At 36.7% G+C, this 15,319-nt stretch overlaps 1 protein-coding gene and 1 long non-coding RNA gene across 2 annotated transcripts in view; one reads left to right on the forward strand and one right to left on the reverse strand.

The window, feature by feature from the left end:
* Window positions 1–15,319, forward strand: part of LAMA2 (laminin subunit alpha 2) — a 361,887-nt gene that overhangs the window by 49,469 nt on the left and 297,099 nt on the right. The window lies entirely within an intron of this gene.
* Window positions 1,695–12,215, reverse strand: LOC115947405 (uncharacterized). The gene is made up of 3 exons (XR_004081337.1): window positions 12,127–12,215; window positions 3,067–3,120; window positions 1,695–1,758 (listed from the first exon to the last, which is right to left on the reverse strand). It is a non-coding gene; the product is annotated as an uncharacterized lncRNA (long non-coding RNA).

Genomic DNA, 15,319 nt, shown 5'->3' on the forward strand with positions numbered 1-15,319 from the left:
TTTAGTCCGAGACAGTTTCTGGTATGGAACACAGAATATCAGCAAGAAACAAAAATGAAAAGCCAACCTAGCTCTCCTTGCAGCTAATATTTCGTAATTTTCTTGAACAAAGTGTAAGCCTTACAAGAAATTCTGAACTCTAGTAATTATTACCAGTCTACTTGCACATATTACAGTTCATAAAATAAGTATTTGAAGCAGCTAATATGACTTTACTTTCCATGTTATTTTCCTTTTTTCTCTTTTTTTATTTTTTAAAATAACTTCATGCTGTTATACTCTGCTTACCAGGAGGAGGTAACAAAGAACAGTAGGAGAGCAGGTCGTTTTGCTACTTTGAATCGTAATGAATTAGTTTGGAAAAAATGAAGAACATAATTTCAAGCATTTTGGTCATAGCAAATGTTTGTCTGGAGATTCTGTCACAGCTGATGCAGTCTTAATAACCCTCACCCAGTGCTGAATGCTTTTGTGGTTTCTTTCTGGAGCCTGCAGCCTGAAGGAGCATTGTTACATCAGAATACCTGTATTTGGATGAGATTCTCCAATTGAATGTTTCTTGACTTTGCTTTCCTGATAGGATCTTATCTCATAGGACAGCAGGTTGTATTAGATGAACATAGGAAGCATATGTTTGTTGAGCTCTTCCGTGTATCTGGTAAAGGCGTTAAACATGTAGGGAAAAAAAATAAGCTTCTTTATGCAATGTGCCAAAACCGAGAGAAATCAGATTTCATGTAAACAGTGTTAGAACCATCTGCAGTATCACTCTCTGGTTATTGCACATGTGCTTCTTTTCAGACAGTTGCTTCACTCTTCCTGTTTTAGAAAAACATTTTTCTTGCATCCCCAGTTATCTCTAAGGATGTTAAACCAAGTTTCCATACACCTGCGAGACCACAGTGTTTCCGTTTTGGGAATAGTAGGGGATGCTGTTTCTAAGGCTCTGAAGATGCGAACATGAAAGAGGAATTCTGGAGGATATTAATGAGAGATTTTTTTTATTAACATGAATGTAATATTACTGAAAGATTTTAAACTGATGGCTCTGGTACTTGATTGCGACTAGGTCTGATCCAAAAGCTGTCATTGATTTAAATGAGCTTTGGGATTAGGTTTTATGACATCCATTCAGGTCATCCACTCCACTTATCTCCTGATCTAACTCGGTGCATTTTGGCTGTAGTGATTAAAAAAAAAAAAAAGCCATGAGTTGCCTTCTTTGTTATTCATGTTTTCCAAATAGATTTGTTAATACTATGAGAGCTGAAGTTCTGTGGATGACAACTGAAATTCTGTGGTGAGAGGGGGGAAAAATTTCAATGTGTGGAAGAATGGATGAGATAACCAAGTTCCTGTGTCAACAGGAATGAGTTCTTGTGATGGGTAATGGGTATGACTAACTATCCACCAGGCTGCTTGCCAGAGTGCATACTTCAGGCATCTTAAACAGATCCTGGATCAGTGACTGATTTTGTCCGTTGGGTCTAGAGAGAACTGGGATTTGAAAGCTGTGGCTGGAATCACACATCACGTCTTTGAATTCAGAAACCATAGCACATTTTAATTATTAAATTACTGTTAGTAAGCAATGTGAATAAATTCTTGTGTCAGTAAAATAGGTTAGCCTAAGATCAAAGCAGAAATGATTAGGATAATATGGGTCTGAATTTGAGAAACTCTCCATACCTGTCATTTATTCAATTTTCCTGTCTATTTTCCTGTGTGTTGAGGAGTCTGCAAGGTCAGTGTTGAGTTCTGTAAATGAGAGATAAAGACTAAGGTTTGATTATTTTTTAAAGTTGGTTGGCTTTGATTGCATTTTCTCTCATGTTCTCTTGAGCAGCTGACATTTTATTTTCATCATGATATATCAGGGTGGAAAAGTTAAATGTGTGTGTTGTTGATACACACAGTGTTTGTTTTCCTCCTGAGAAGCCATGCTGCTGTGACACCAGGAATAAAATTCATATTTTAGCTGTGGCCCAGATTCTGTGGAGGGTACATTTTTCCCTGAAAGTAGAAAGAATGAAAGTGTAGGTGGTGCTGGCGTAGTTGTCTTCTCATTTTGGGTTCCTAGTGTGTGTTTGTAGTCAAAGAAGAAAATTCTGCTTTTTTCCTGGGTGTTTAATGTCCTTCCATCCCAGCATGAAATCCTCAGTTTGTCTTCATGTACTTTCTGAGAAGAAAATAATTTTGTTAGCTTTTTGTACTTCTCGTATTGTAATTTAGAACATCTGGAACTGGGGCACACTGTGCATTTTCAGTTTGAATAGAAGCACAATAAACTTTTGTAGGGGAGCTAGAAACTGTGTTTCTACAGGTTACTCTGTCACTTTGTGTGAAATATTTTGTCTTTATCAAAGCTTTACCATGTTCTTAATTTCAGTTCTTTTGATGCTGTTATTTTCAAGAAACAGCTGTATTTCAATAAAAAGAGTTTAAAACAACTGTCCTCTAGCAAGATTTAATGAAAACCACTTATTTTAATTTCTTTCTTCTAACAACAACAAAAAAAGCCAAACCAACCCCCCCCCCAAAAAAAAACAACAAAAAAATGCTGTTGTTAAATTCAAAGCACTTGTTTGAATTGTTACTGGTTTTCTAGGTTCTTTGTACTACTAAATAATATAGAGAATTTTCTTTTATTGTGTTTGTTTATTTAAATATCAGATTAGTGCATTCCAGTTCTAACTTAACTATTAAAACTCCTTTTCCTAATTAATAGATCAGTTCTAGAACAATGCAAAGAGCTATTGAATATTGAAGGTAATTTTGAATTCAGTAAATCATGTTGCAGCCTAATTCCAGCTTCTATAATTACTAGAATCATAGAATAGTTAGGGTTGGAAAGGACCTTAAGATCATTTAGTTCCAACCCCTCATGGCTGCTCACTAAATAAATGATTGAACACACATTTGAACTATGGCCCTACAAGAGACCATATGTTTAATGGAGAAAGAGGCTAAATTATTAGAAGCTGTCTAGGAGACAAATACAAATCATTTTCTTGAGCACGAGTCTCACAGAGTACAAAATCCCTCCAAAGGGAAGGGAGAGCTTACCTGGGTTTAATTGGCAGTGTTCCTCTGATGTTTCCAGGATCATAGTATTCTCCTCTAGGAACAAAATCATAGATTCATAGGATAGTTTGGGTTGGAAAGAACCTTACTTCTAACCCTCATGTCATTGTCATGAATAAAATCCATTAGATCAGGTTGCTCAAAGCCGTGTCCAGCCTGGCCCTGAACACTTCCATAGCATCATAGAATGGTTTGGGTTGGAAGGGACCTTAGAAATCATCTGGTTCCAACAAAAATGAAGGCTAGGGCTCCAAATTAGGAATTGTTAGAACTGTTTTGTTTCATTTTAACAGTTCTATGGAACTGTGGGTCTTAGGTCCAAATAATGGTGCTTTTGGGATCATCCGTTAAATCAACAACACTCTTCTTTCTTATTTGCTCGGTAGAAAGGATTGCTTCATAGACTGAACATGGTTTTATTTCTTGTAACTGTTTTCATTTTATACTGTTTGTCCAAAGGGAATCCATACTGACATGAGAGCCTTCCTTTAGCACTGGGGAAGTGTTATGTAGCTAAAGGAGCAACTCTGTGAGGAAAAGCCTGAACAGGTTTTTTTTATTTGATGTCAATTAAAATGAAACAGACTGGGGGGGGGGGCAAAATGTTTTACCCTGAAGTTATTGGATTCCATTTCCAAATTACACTGCAGTTTAATCCAAGGAACAAGTCATTCGCTGCAGCCAGCCATGTTTTAGATGAGTTTTCTGTTGTGTTCTGTTTTTTTCTGCAGGGCTAGCTGGGGGTGCCCATGTTACTGTTGCAAAGCATAAATTGCTTTCCTGAACTTTGGGAATCACTTTAGTACAGTTTGAAGCACTACAGGATTTTAAATGTAAAAGTATTAATATTTCACTCTTGTTGAAAAACTGTCTCACTTGCTCATCTGTGTAGCATATTCTACAAATTAATTACTTGGCAGGTCTGAAATACCTGTTTTTATTATGCATTCAAAGACAGAATATCACATTTTATTCTTTTGAAGTAAATCACAGAGTGCTACCCTGTAAGTATCTTGCTGCTCATTCCTCCCGCACCAGCCCCATTTCTTCATAACCTATTTCATTTCTTTTTGATTTATGTCTGTTACATGTGTATGGCCATGAATACAAAATGTATCCCTATGAATGGAAATAGGTCAGTTGCTTGTGCAGGTTCTGGAAAAAAAAGAATTATACCTTTTTACATTCTTATGTGAATAACTCAGATGTAAAATATAGGTAAACCAAAACTGACAGTATTGGTACTGGGTGGGATGCCTAGAATGGCTCTGCAGGACCAGACCCTTTCACATGAAAGTCATCTTTTAAAGACATCTGGGGTGGTGAACAGATAATACTCATTCTTTTTCAATTAAGTACATTTACATGTGTTCAACATTCTTATTCATAGGAATTCTGAGCCTATGAGGATGTTATCATATAATTTCATAACATTTTGCTCTCAATTACTGAAACTAAAATAGCTTTCTAATAATTTATTTGTACGCTACTAGTAAATGAATTTCTACTTGTAGCTGTTTCACTTCTGAAGTAATATTCTGGTGTAATTCTAATATCAAGCAACAATAAAACCTAAAAAGTGCATGAAAATTCAACTTAGAAACTCATCTTACAGGAAGTCAGCTGAGAAACTTTATATACTCGCAAGCATAAAATTAAACCATCTTGAATTCATAAAAATACATGGAATATAAGCAATGGCAGTATCCTGTAATTAAGCAGCTCAAATTAATTAAGCTCTGTGTTCAAGGCTTTAAGTGCAGTATCTTTTTCATGTCCAGAGATTGTAGTTCTTGAGCAATAGGACTCAGATAAGTGTTGCTTTGGTCTGTCACAGGTGACTGTACTGGTACAGATTTTGAGCAATATTAAATAGCATTTTGAGATGCTGTGTTTTTGAAGAAGCCTTCCTTTAAGGAGGCAGCTGCAGCTACGAAAGTCAAATTCATCTTTAGCTCAAGAGTCTGTTCAATGTTAGATGTCTGTCCTATAACATTTGGAGGTTCTGACATATGGAGATAATTACCAAGAGAGGTACATAGACCATATAATCGGTAACAGATTTTTGCAGCAGTAATATGGCAAGATAAAGTGATATTCAGAGGAAATTTTCAAAATGCAGTTCAGCTGCATATCTAGGATCACATAACAATACCTTGTAAACAGCCTCTCACAGCAGAGAATGGAGTTCTGTGTTTTCAAAATCTCATGGAATGATAAAGTGAGGCTGAGCTACTAGAAAAGCATGATATCTAATATTGCTTAGACTTGGGCAACCGATGCTCCTGTTGTAATTTTTCTAGACTGGATAGGTAATATTTCCCCCTAGGTTATAGTCTATCTGACATACTTAATATCTAAAGGTTGCAGAGTGGTTTATAATCTGAGATGAATTGAAACTGTATGTTGGGTAAATGGATCCTCAGGTTTTTTGGAACGCTATTAACACAGACGGTGAGGTTCGCCTTGTGAATTGACACCTGCAATGAGGTGTGTTAGTGTCTATAAATGCACTGTATAAACTTGCTGTAACCATTGAGCCTTCAAAGAATCCCTGCTCACCTCAGGGGACAGACTGATAAGTTACCTTTCAGGAACTGGGTGACTGAGCGTCTGTTTTGGTATTTCTACACTAGACATGTGGTTTGGAGAAACAGTGCTGTTTTGAAGACACTTCTCTGATGTCTCCACTTACTGTGTGTTTTGTTCTCAAAGAAATTCTTTTTTTCTAAACTTGAAGCTCTATCCTAAATCTGTTCCAGCCCCACGAAGTTCTAAATCAATGAGTAGACAACACAATTACAAGGTTTTCTAGCACATACATCTAAGGTGCATGAGCTAACAGAAAGCTCTTAAGTTGAGGCTTCTGCAGTATAGTGAAGCAGATATATGTGGCTAAGTGTCATTCATACTTTCCAGATTAGCAGCCCTCAACTTTTTGCAACTCCTGCCTTATTCTCCATTCTTCCACCCTTCTGGTTGGAAAATCCTGTTCTTGGGAATCCTGCCATAACTTCTGTTGTCATGCTGAACTTTGATGATGTTATTTTTCTTCTGGTTTTGATTACTTTGAGTTTGTCCTCTTAAAAAATCAGGTTAAATGCAAACCAAGGCCTTGAGGAAGTGACAGTGCTGAAAAATCTGTGACATTTCTCTAGTTGCAGAATAATTAGTGTATCAGAATGTTTCTAAATGTTTGAATGCTGCTGTGTAAGAAAGAGCTAGCAAACAGTGCTCTATAAAATTCAAGGTGACAAAGATAATTACATGTGGTGTTGCACAGCAGACACATACAAATTATGAAGAGTTTTAAGAGGTCTTTGGATAGCTACACACCATGCTGCTTATCTGAAAGAACACATAGTGTGTTTTATGTGAGAATATGAAGGTTTCTGGAGCTTTAGGGTGCAGCTGTGTGTTTTCTAGCCTTAGCTCTTACAGAAAATCCCTGTAAGGGCATATTCAAAGACATATTTTTGGCTTGCTATCTATCCTGGCAGGTCCCACCCTTTACACCAGCATCTCTTGATTCTAGCTAGGTAAGCAAACTGCTTCTCTGAATGTCTTTAAGTTAGGAACTGTGCTGATGAAATCAGTGCATTCAGCTACCAACTGTGAGGAAGGTAGCATGTAATCCTGGTCTAACTGCAGGATCTCTGTGGTACTGTGATCTGTGGAATATTTCCCCATAGTCACTAGCTACATTAAAACCTGTTTGCTCAGACAAAGTGACTGAATGAGCCATACTTAAGGCATATATGACAATACAGCCCTTCTAGACTTTGCAATAACCCAGTATGGACCCTTTTGCCTTCTTGAACACAACAGTTTATCATATAGTGATGTGGAAATTGCACTACAGACAAGAACATTCGTCCCTGCCCCGCAAAACAGCTAGACTGAAACATATAGATTCAGGTAATTTAAATCTGTTAGGCAGCTACTAAAAGAGATGCCAGCCAAATCATGATAATTCCCCCCCTTCACAGATCAGGAACCTGTGAAGTGAAACAATCTGATACTGCACAGTTTTGCAGTGTGAGCTGCCCAGCCTTTGAAGAGTTGGGTCAATCAGCAGGCAGTGTTATTGCTCAAAAATAGAAGGAACAGGAGTAGGAAACAGTTTGGTTTGGGTGGTGGTTTTTTTTTTGTTGGTTTTGTTGGTTTTTTTTTGTTTGTTTGTTTTTTTTTTTTTTTCATGTCTAGCCTTATAAAGATTATGGTGACAATGGGTCTGCTCTGAGACAGACAATAGGTGTTAATACCATCTGCCTAAAGCAGTCGAGCAGTGTAGCCCCTACACCAGCCTGCAGTTGTATACAAATGTTGAATCTGAAAGATTCAGTTGGACACATCCTCTAAACATGGATGCCTTTCATATTAACCTTCTGTGGGAATATTTTGGTAGAGAAGTATCTGTATGTTTTGGGATACACTGATGCGAAGAAAGTGATAAGGTTGGCAGTTGATGTGTCCTGCTGCTTCTTTGAAAGTTATAAGAGAAGTTCTCTTTTAGTACCAGTCTGAGGAAGGGGGTCTGATGGAAGTGCTGCAGAATGGTAGTAACCTTTCAGAGATGACTTAATTGAAGAGAAGGGTTCATAATTTCCAGCTGCTTAGCTGAACCCTGAGGCCATGAGAACAGGGACACTTGTATTTAAAATAATCCAGCGTTTCCTAAAATACACAGATTTCTCTTCCTCTCAGCAGGGCAGCACCAGGGTCCTGATTTACTCACAGAATTATTTCAGGAAATATTCTTTACCATACTATGTATCCTATGAAAGGCAAACAAATGAGAAAAAGTCCTGGCATCAGTGAAGTCAGTGGGAAATAGATTTCAAAAGAGTCAAAGTTCATTAGGGTTGTAATCTTAAGATAAGCAGGAAGGTAAGTTTACAATATTTTTTTACATTTTTTTTAATGGGTTTATCTGAATTTGACAGTTGAGAAGTTGCAGTGGTTGTAAAAGGTGCTGCTCATCATCTAGAATTGTCTTTCTGTTAGCATAAATAACTGCAAGTTCAATTCCTGCCATTCCTTCCCTGTTGAAACGTTTTTCCCCTTACTTTCTTCCCTGCTTCTGTAGTGGCTATTTCACTATTCCCATTGTGCTGCCAGATCTGTTTGTAAATTGAATCAGAGCCATCTCATGATTGACTTTTTTCGTTTAAATTCATAGGTTTTAAATAATTTTATTTGTATTTTTTCTTTATTTTTTTGAAACATAAGAATGTATTTAAACCTCTCCCTGAAACTGAGATACTTGACCACCTTTAAAAATTAAATGTTTTAACAAATTTCGCAAATGCTGCAAGCCTCTAAATACAATATTCAGAGTATATCAACTTTATCTGTGAATTTTATGTTAATATTTTTAATGATGAGAAATTCTGACATCTTCAGTAAAAATTTAGAAAAATCATAGCAATAAGGTGCTGTATTAGCATACACATTCAGCTCAGTTTTAACAGGATAACACATAGTTAGGATATTGGGCTTATCCTGACAACCTTGGTGTTTGTCAGTACAAAAGAACTTGCAGTCTTGGTGAAAGACAACTGCCCCTGATTAAAAAAAAAAAAGAAACTCAAAGCACATACCCCCCTTCCTTCCTTCTGCTCCCCAGCAATTCATAATTCTTTAGAATTCTCAAAGTTTTATATATGGCAACTTCTTGGTCTTAAAAGGTGTATGGTTACCATATGTTGAAAAAGTATCATTACCAGAAATCTAATAGTGTTGAAGATTGAATGTACACATAATATATGTAACATCTATTGTATTTCTTATTGAAAACGGTGTCAGTGGCTATCGGAACCAAACAATAATAACTAGAAATACTGATGCTCTTTTCTGGGGGTGAACTATATTTCTTGACTCAGGATTGTCTAATAGAAGTTGCCAAATATAATGTAGGAGGTACTATATGAAGTACTTAACACTATAAGTAACATCAAGATAATTAGGTTAGGGTAGCTGTTCCATGGTATAGATTGTGTTGCTAATTTTTTTTTTTATGAATCTGTACAAACTATAAATGTATATGAAAGATTAAAAAAAAATATAAATCAGTTGAAATATTTGTGGAATTACCTGCCTGTTTTCTAGAAACTGTGAAAAGCTGCTCAACCACAAATGTCTTAATATCTTTTGTAATGACTGTCTTTTCAATGGTGCGGTCTATTTTTGCCCATGAATGTACTTGTATACATCTTTATACAGGTATCTTCTTTTCTTTAGAGCTATGTAGTATCTTATCAGGCCACTTCTTTTGCTGAGACTTGGAGACTGTTCCGTGGTGTGGGACTTATTCTGTTAAAGAATGCAGGAACAAGATCCCAGGAGAAGGGATGCATCTTGCTAGCTGTCATCGCCCTGATTATTGCTAAGGCTTTAAAAGTATGGAAATGAGATTTTACATGGGCCATGCACAATCCTGTAAATGTAACCTGAGTCCATTAGATACTGGACTAGAAAAAACTCTTGGGGGTGCTGAGGGCAGCTTTACCTTCCTCACTTTATAAAGTTTTCTTATAATTTACCTGGCTCAAGATCCTCTGTATTCTTGATTCCCTTATGCCAAAACAGAATGAAGTGTGGTTTGCTTATAGGTATATGTATCACTATCAGGGTGCTAATTCATTTTATTGATTGTTATGAAACCATTTGGCATTCCCAAAACAAAATGTTACTGCTTTTTCTGCTATTAGATGTGCTGTTGAAACTAAACTGAAGTGGACAAAAAACAAACAATGTCAAAGAAAACAATATCCTTCTCGAATTTCTCTTTTTGAGAAGTATTGCAAAGTTTAAGACTGTATAGTTCACAACAGGTCATAAAATCCTAAATTTTCACAAAATTAGTCTTCACAAAAAAGGTGCTGTACTGGGAAAATAAATTTTGTCCAAGAGCTATTTGTAGTTTGAATATGTAAATTGAAGAGTAATGATGGAGTTAAAAACCTCTGAAATTCTGTGTATATTCTAGTGCTGCAAAATGTCACATATTTTCTTGTTCTGTCTTTGAATTTTATAAAAGGGCACTGCTGCCAATGAAGTGAAGTTTATTCATTCATGTAGCAACTTTCTTCATTCAATTAATTGCTGCTCTGAAATTTTACCCCTTAATGATGAAAACATGCCCCCAGACTTGCGGAATGTGGCCACCGATTTAAAAGAACTAAGTTCAAAGAATAATTGCATATGGAAATTTACATTTTTATGGTGTGGTTAAAGTTACTACAGCATCTAAAAATCACATCATCTAAATACTTGTATTAAAATAAACATTAGAAAATTTAATGGAATATAAATAAATCTAGGCTTATAAAAGGTAAGACAAAATATGTCTAAATAATTTCTCCTTAGTTAAAAAGCTTTTGTTTCTTCTTTTATTGTTTTACCTAGAAGGAGTTATGGAATTAGCAGCTTATTACAAGCAAGAAGCAGGTCTGAAAAGTACATATGAAACCTTTCCTTTTATTTATTTTGTTTTTTTCTCCTGAAAATGTGATATTACCTCGGCATTACAAATTAGAATTTGTTTTAATGACATTTGCATCGAGGGGTTCATAAATAGCATATAGTATGTTGATACCAGCAGCTCTGACAACTATCAAAAATGGATGACTTGACTCAGCGTATACACTATGGTGTTTTTAGGGCAGGTGTGCATATGCAATGGAATAAACCAGCATTTGGAAAGAGCAGTATGCTCTGCAGGCTCTTTCCTGAGAATTTGACAGGTACAAAATCACAGATGCCTTTGTACAACTAGCTGTGTAAATAATTGTGGAATCCGAGAAAATAGTTGTGCTCACCATTAATATCCATTGCTTACTTTTCATCTGTTGCAACAAAAGCACGAAGTAAAGAACATGGAATCATAGAATAGTTAGGGTTGGAAAGGACCTTAAGATCATCTAGTTCCAACCCCCCTGCCATGGGCAGGGGCACCTCACACTAAACCATGTCACCCAAGGCTCTGTCCAACCTGGGCTTAAACATGACTTGGAATTTTTGCTTTTCCTCTAAAGTAAGAAGTAGGAAGACTCCTAGCATCTGTTGTGTGCCTTGAGTAGCTAATATAATAATTGCACAAATAGAAGAAGTTCTAAATGTCTGTTATACAGCTTTGTGAAACAACATGCATACAAATCTGTGTAGTTTTGTCTTTGAATATCAGTCATCTACAAAGCTATTACTTCAGCAGTATCCATACCACTTCTTTCTTTAACATAAGCAGGTAAGATTGGCAGTGAAATTGGCTGTGATAATTAGTTGATGTTTTTTTTTTTGTCATCTGGAGGATAGTGTGATGGAATTGAAATGTAACGTATTACAGTATGTGGGTTTTATTCACCTTTTAGCAGACAGTGACAACATTGTCAGGTCTCAGAAAATTCTGAAGCTACTTAAAACAAATTTTCTAGAAACTTTTGTCGGGAATACGAACTTCTTTTGTAAAAGAAAAGAAAAAGGTATGTGTCAGGCAAGAATATGCAATATGGTTGAGGACTGAAATTAAAGTTGAATATGATTGCCTACTTAGTTTTCTTATTTCTTTCACTGTGTAAGGAGCATCTGTGTCTCCTGAGATGTTCATGTTTGTCTCGCTGGCAAATAATGTGCTATAGAGTAGTAGTTACGGTCTGCTGCTGCTGTTATCAGAAATAAATGGGGATGCTTAGGCACCCGTCCACTTACATCATCAATGTTATTTTGGTTACTTATGACACACGATTTTGAAGATAGAAAATAGAAGACAAATTAGTTTTCCTCAGAGCTTCTGCAGAAGTGATCCCATGTACTCTCAATTGATTAATTAAATCTGTTTCATATAATCTAACCATTGCTGCATATCCCTGTATTACTATACATCTTTTTAGATTAAATTTCCAGTCTGTGCCATTTAGTTTTATCAGGTGCTACATGCCTTTTCCCATGAAAAATTAAAAATTTCACAGATCTAGTTGCCATTCCTATCTACAGGAAGCATGAGAAGTAGGTTCTATGAAATTCTAGGCTGATGAGTCTTACCTTGATCCCAGGAAAGGTGATGGATAAACCATTTCCCATTCTGGAAGCCATTTCCAAATACATGAAGGACATGAAGGTGATTGGGAGTGGTCAGCATGGATTTGTGAAGGAGCAGTCATTCTTAACTGATCTGATAGCCTCCTACAATCAGATGGCTGGCTCAGTGGATGAGGAAGAGCAGTTGATATTGTTTATCTTGACTTCAGCAAGGCTTTTTTTCAGTGTCTCCCCTAACATCCTCTTTTACAAACTGATGAAATACAGACTATTTAAGTGGGCAGTAGGGTGGATTCAAAACAGGTTGGATTGCTGAGCACAAAGGACAGCTGTGAAGTCACTAGTGAAGGGTCAGTACCACGGTCAATACTGTTTAATCCCTTGGCTAATGACCTGGAAGGTGTGGTAGAGTACACCCTCAGCAGTTTTACAGGTAATACAAAATTGGGCAGAATTGATGATATAACAGATGGTTGTACAGCCATTCAGCGTGACAGGCTGACCTCAACTGGCTGGAGAAATGGACTGACCTCATAAACCTCATAATGCTCAGCAGAGGTAGTCCTGGTGGACTACAAATTGCAAATGTGCCAGCAAAATTGTCTCTGTGATAAAGAAGGTCAAAGAGCACTCTGGGCTATGTTAGTAAAAGCATGGCCAGCAAGTCAAAAGAAGTGATCCTTCTCCTTTACTTGGCAATGGTGAGAGCACTCTTGGAGTACTGCATCCAGTTTTGGGTTCCCCAGTACAGGAGAGACAGTGACATACTGGAGCAAATGCAGAGAAGTTAGCTAGTGGCTTGAAGTATCTGACATACAAGGAGAGACAGAGAGAGATGAGATTGTTTAGCCTTGATAACAGAAGGTTTAATGTGTCAATGTGCATAAAATATCTGATGGGAGGAAATAAGACTGTCACACTATTCTGAACAGTGCCTGGTAAAAGGACAAGAAACTATGTACACAAATCGCAATACAGGAAATTCCATTTAAGCATAAGAAACCCCATTTTTACTGCGAGGGCAATCAAGCACTGGAGCAGCTTGCTCAGAGGTTTTGTATTCTTCACCAGACCCAGCCTTAAGAAACCTTTTGTAGTTGACCCTGCTCTGTGTAGGGGGAGTAGACTTAACAGACTTGAGGGGTCCCTTCCAACCTTAAAAATTTGGTTATTCTGTGATTGATTTACCTGCAACAAAACCTTTTCCTGGCTGAATCTTGAGCAGATATTTCTGAAACAAATATGCAGGTGTTTTTTTGTGGGTTTTTTATTTGTTTGGGTTTTTTTAATTTTTTTTAACTAGATCAATTTTTAATCATTAGTTTCACAACAGTTATGAAATTCTTGCTTAAAAATTACTTATTTTGAGCTGCTTTATTGTTGTCGTCCTGTTTGTTTCCATACATCATCTTTCTTTACAGCCATCAAACCAATCCCTACTGTAAATGTTCCATTAGTTCTGAGTAACTGTATCCTGTTTATTATTTTGTAGTTGATGGATTTTGACCATAATACATCTTTCAAATGACAAAATTGTTTCCTACATGCAGTTTTTCATTAAGAAGTGTATTATATATTTAATTTCATAGGCATGAAATAGATCCAATTCCGGTATGATATAATGCCAGATTGTATGTGGAAGTGCTACTTTACCTTGCAATTGAAGCTATACTGCCCACCTAAGCTCAATTTTTTTTCCAAGTGAATCACCCTTAGCTAGTCTTCTGGAAATTCTTGGACTTCTGGAAGTAATTTAATATTTAAAATAAATATTCAAGCAACATCAGATATAGACTACTTGAGTGTGTGTTCCAGTTTCACCAACTCTGGATGTAGGTCTGATCTTTGGTGTGGTGAGACTGCACCTGGAGTACTGCATTCAGCTCTGGGGACCCCAACATGAGAAACATGTGAACATGTTGGAGCAAGTCCACAGGCCACAGAGATGATTGGAGGGCTGGAGCACCTCTCCTAGAGAAGACAGGCTGAGAGAGTTGGGATTGTTCAGCCTGGAGAAGAGAAGGTTTCTGGGGAGATCTTAAGAGCAGCTTCCAGTACCCAAAGGGAGCCTACAGGAAATCTGGAGAGGGACTTTTTGCAAGGACATGTAGGAATGGGACAAGGGGAATAGCTTTAAACTGGAAGAGGGTAGATTTAGATTAGATATTAGGAAGAAATTTTTTACTATGAGGGCTGTGACACTGGAACAGGTTGCCCAGAGAAGTTGTGGCTACCCCATCACTGGCAGTAAGGCCAGGTTGGATGGGGCTTTGTGTAACCTGGTCTAGTGGTAAGTGTCCCTGCCTGTGGCAGGGGGGTTGGTACTAGGTGATCTTTAATAATGTCCCTTCCAGCTATAATTGTTCTATGATTCTGTGATTCTTTCTTCCCAGAATTACTCATACACTTGCACTTTAATAATGTGTGATTGGTGAATGTGATTACTTTTAAATCCCAGAAAGTGGGGGTTCTCCCAGATATATTTTGATAGGGTTTTTTTTCTCATCCACCTATGGCACGAATTTGGCATCTCTGTGGTATGATTCAGGCTGCTTGTACTAGCTATTTAGGTATTTCTTGAGGACTATAATTTTATTTTGCCTATTGACAGAACTTAACCAAAAATACCTACCATTTGTACAGATAAAACTACCTTTTTGTTACCTTCTTTGCAATATAATTTTGAAAAATGGATTTATGCACAAAACAAGGGATGAAAATTTCAAAGCTGTGTTCTTTTAGATCATGTTTCATCTGAAGACAGGCTATTTTAATTAGATTTGCTTGGACATATATCACTTGAAAAACAGATCTCTATCTATGATAATTATGCTAGAGAAGAGAAATATAAAAATATTTCTAAAATTTGCTTTTTAAATGTTTGAAGATGTCACTTCAATGTTACTTTTTCAGTTGCAAAACTGGTTTTGTGTGTTGGAAAGCATCAGTATCTTGCATATTCTTCTGGAGGGTATATGCAAAATTACACTAATTGGTAAGTAGTATTTGGGGCTGTTGAAACATTGAAACAATTGTAACATAGGTACTTTATTAAATGATTCTTAGCTCAAGATTCTGAAAAGCATCTTCGGCACATGAGAAAATGAGCAGAAAAATAAAATGAAAACAAAATATTAATAATTAACTAAGTAAAGAAAACTAGAATACACTTTTGACTTTGTCTTAGGAAAAAATG

This window comes from Melopsittacus undulatus, chromosome 3 (genome assembly GCF_012275295.1).
Source record: "Melopsittacus undulatus isolate bMelUnd1 chromosome 3, bMelUnd1.mat.Z, whole genome shotgun sequence".
Taxonomy (NCBI): Eukaryota; Metazoa; Chordata; class Aves; order Psittaciformes; family Psittaculidae; genus Melopsittacus; species Melopsittacus undulatus.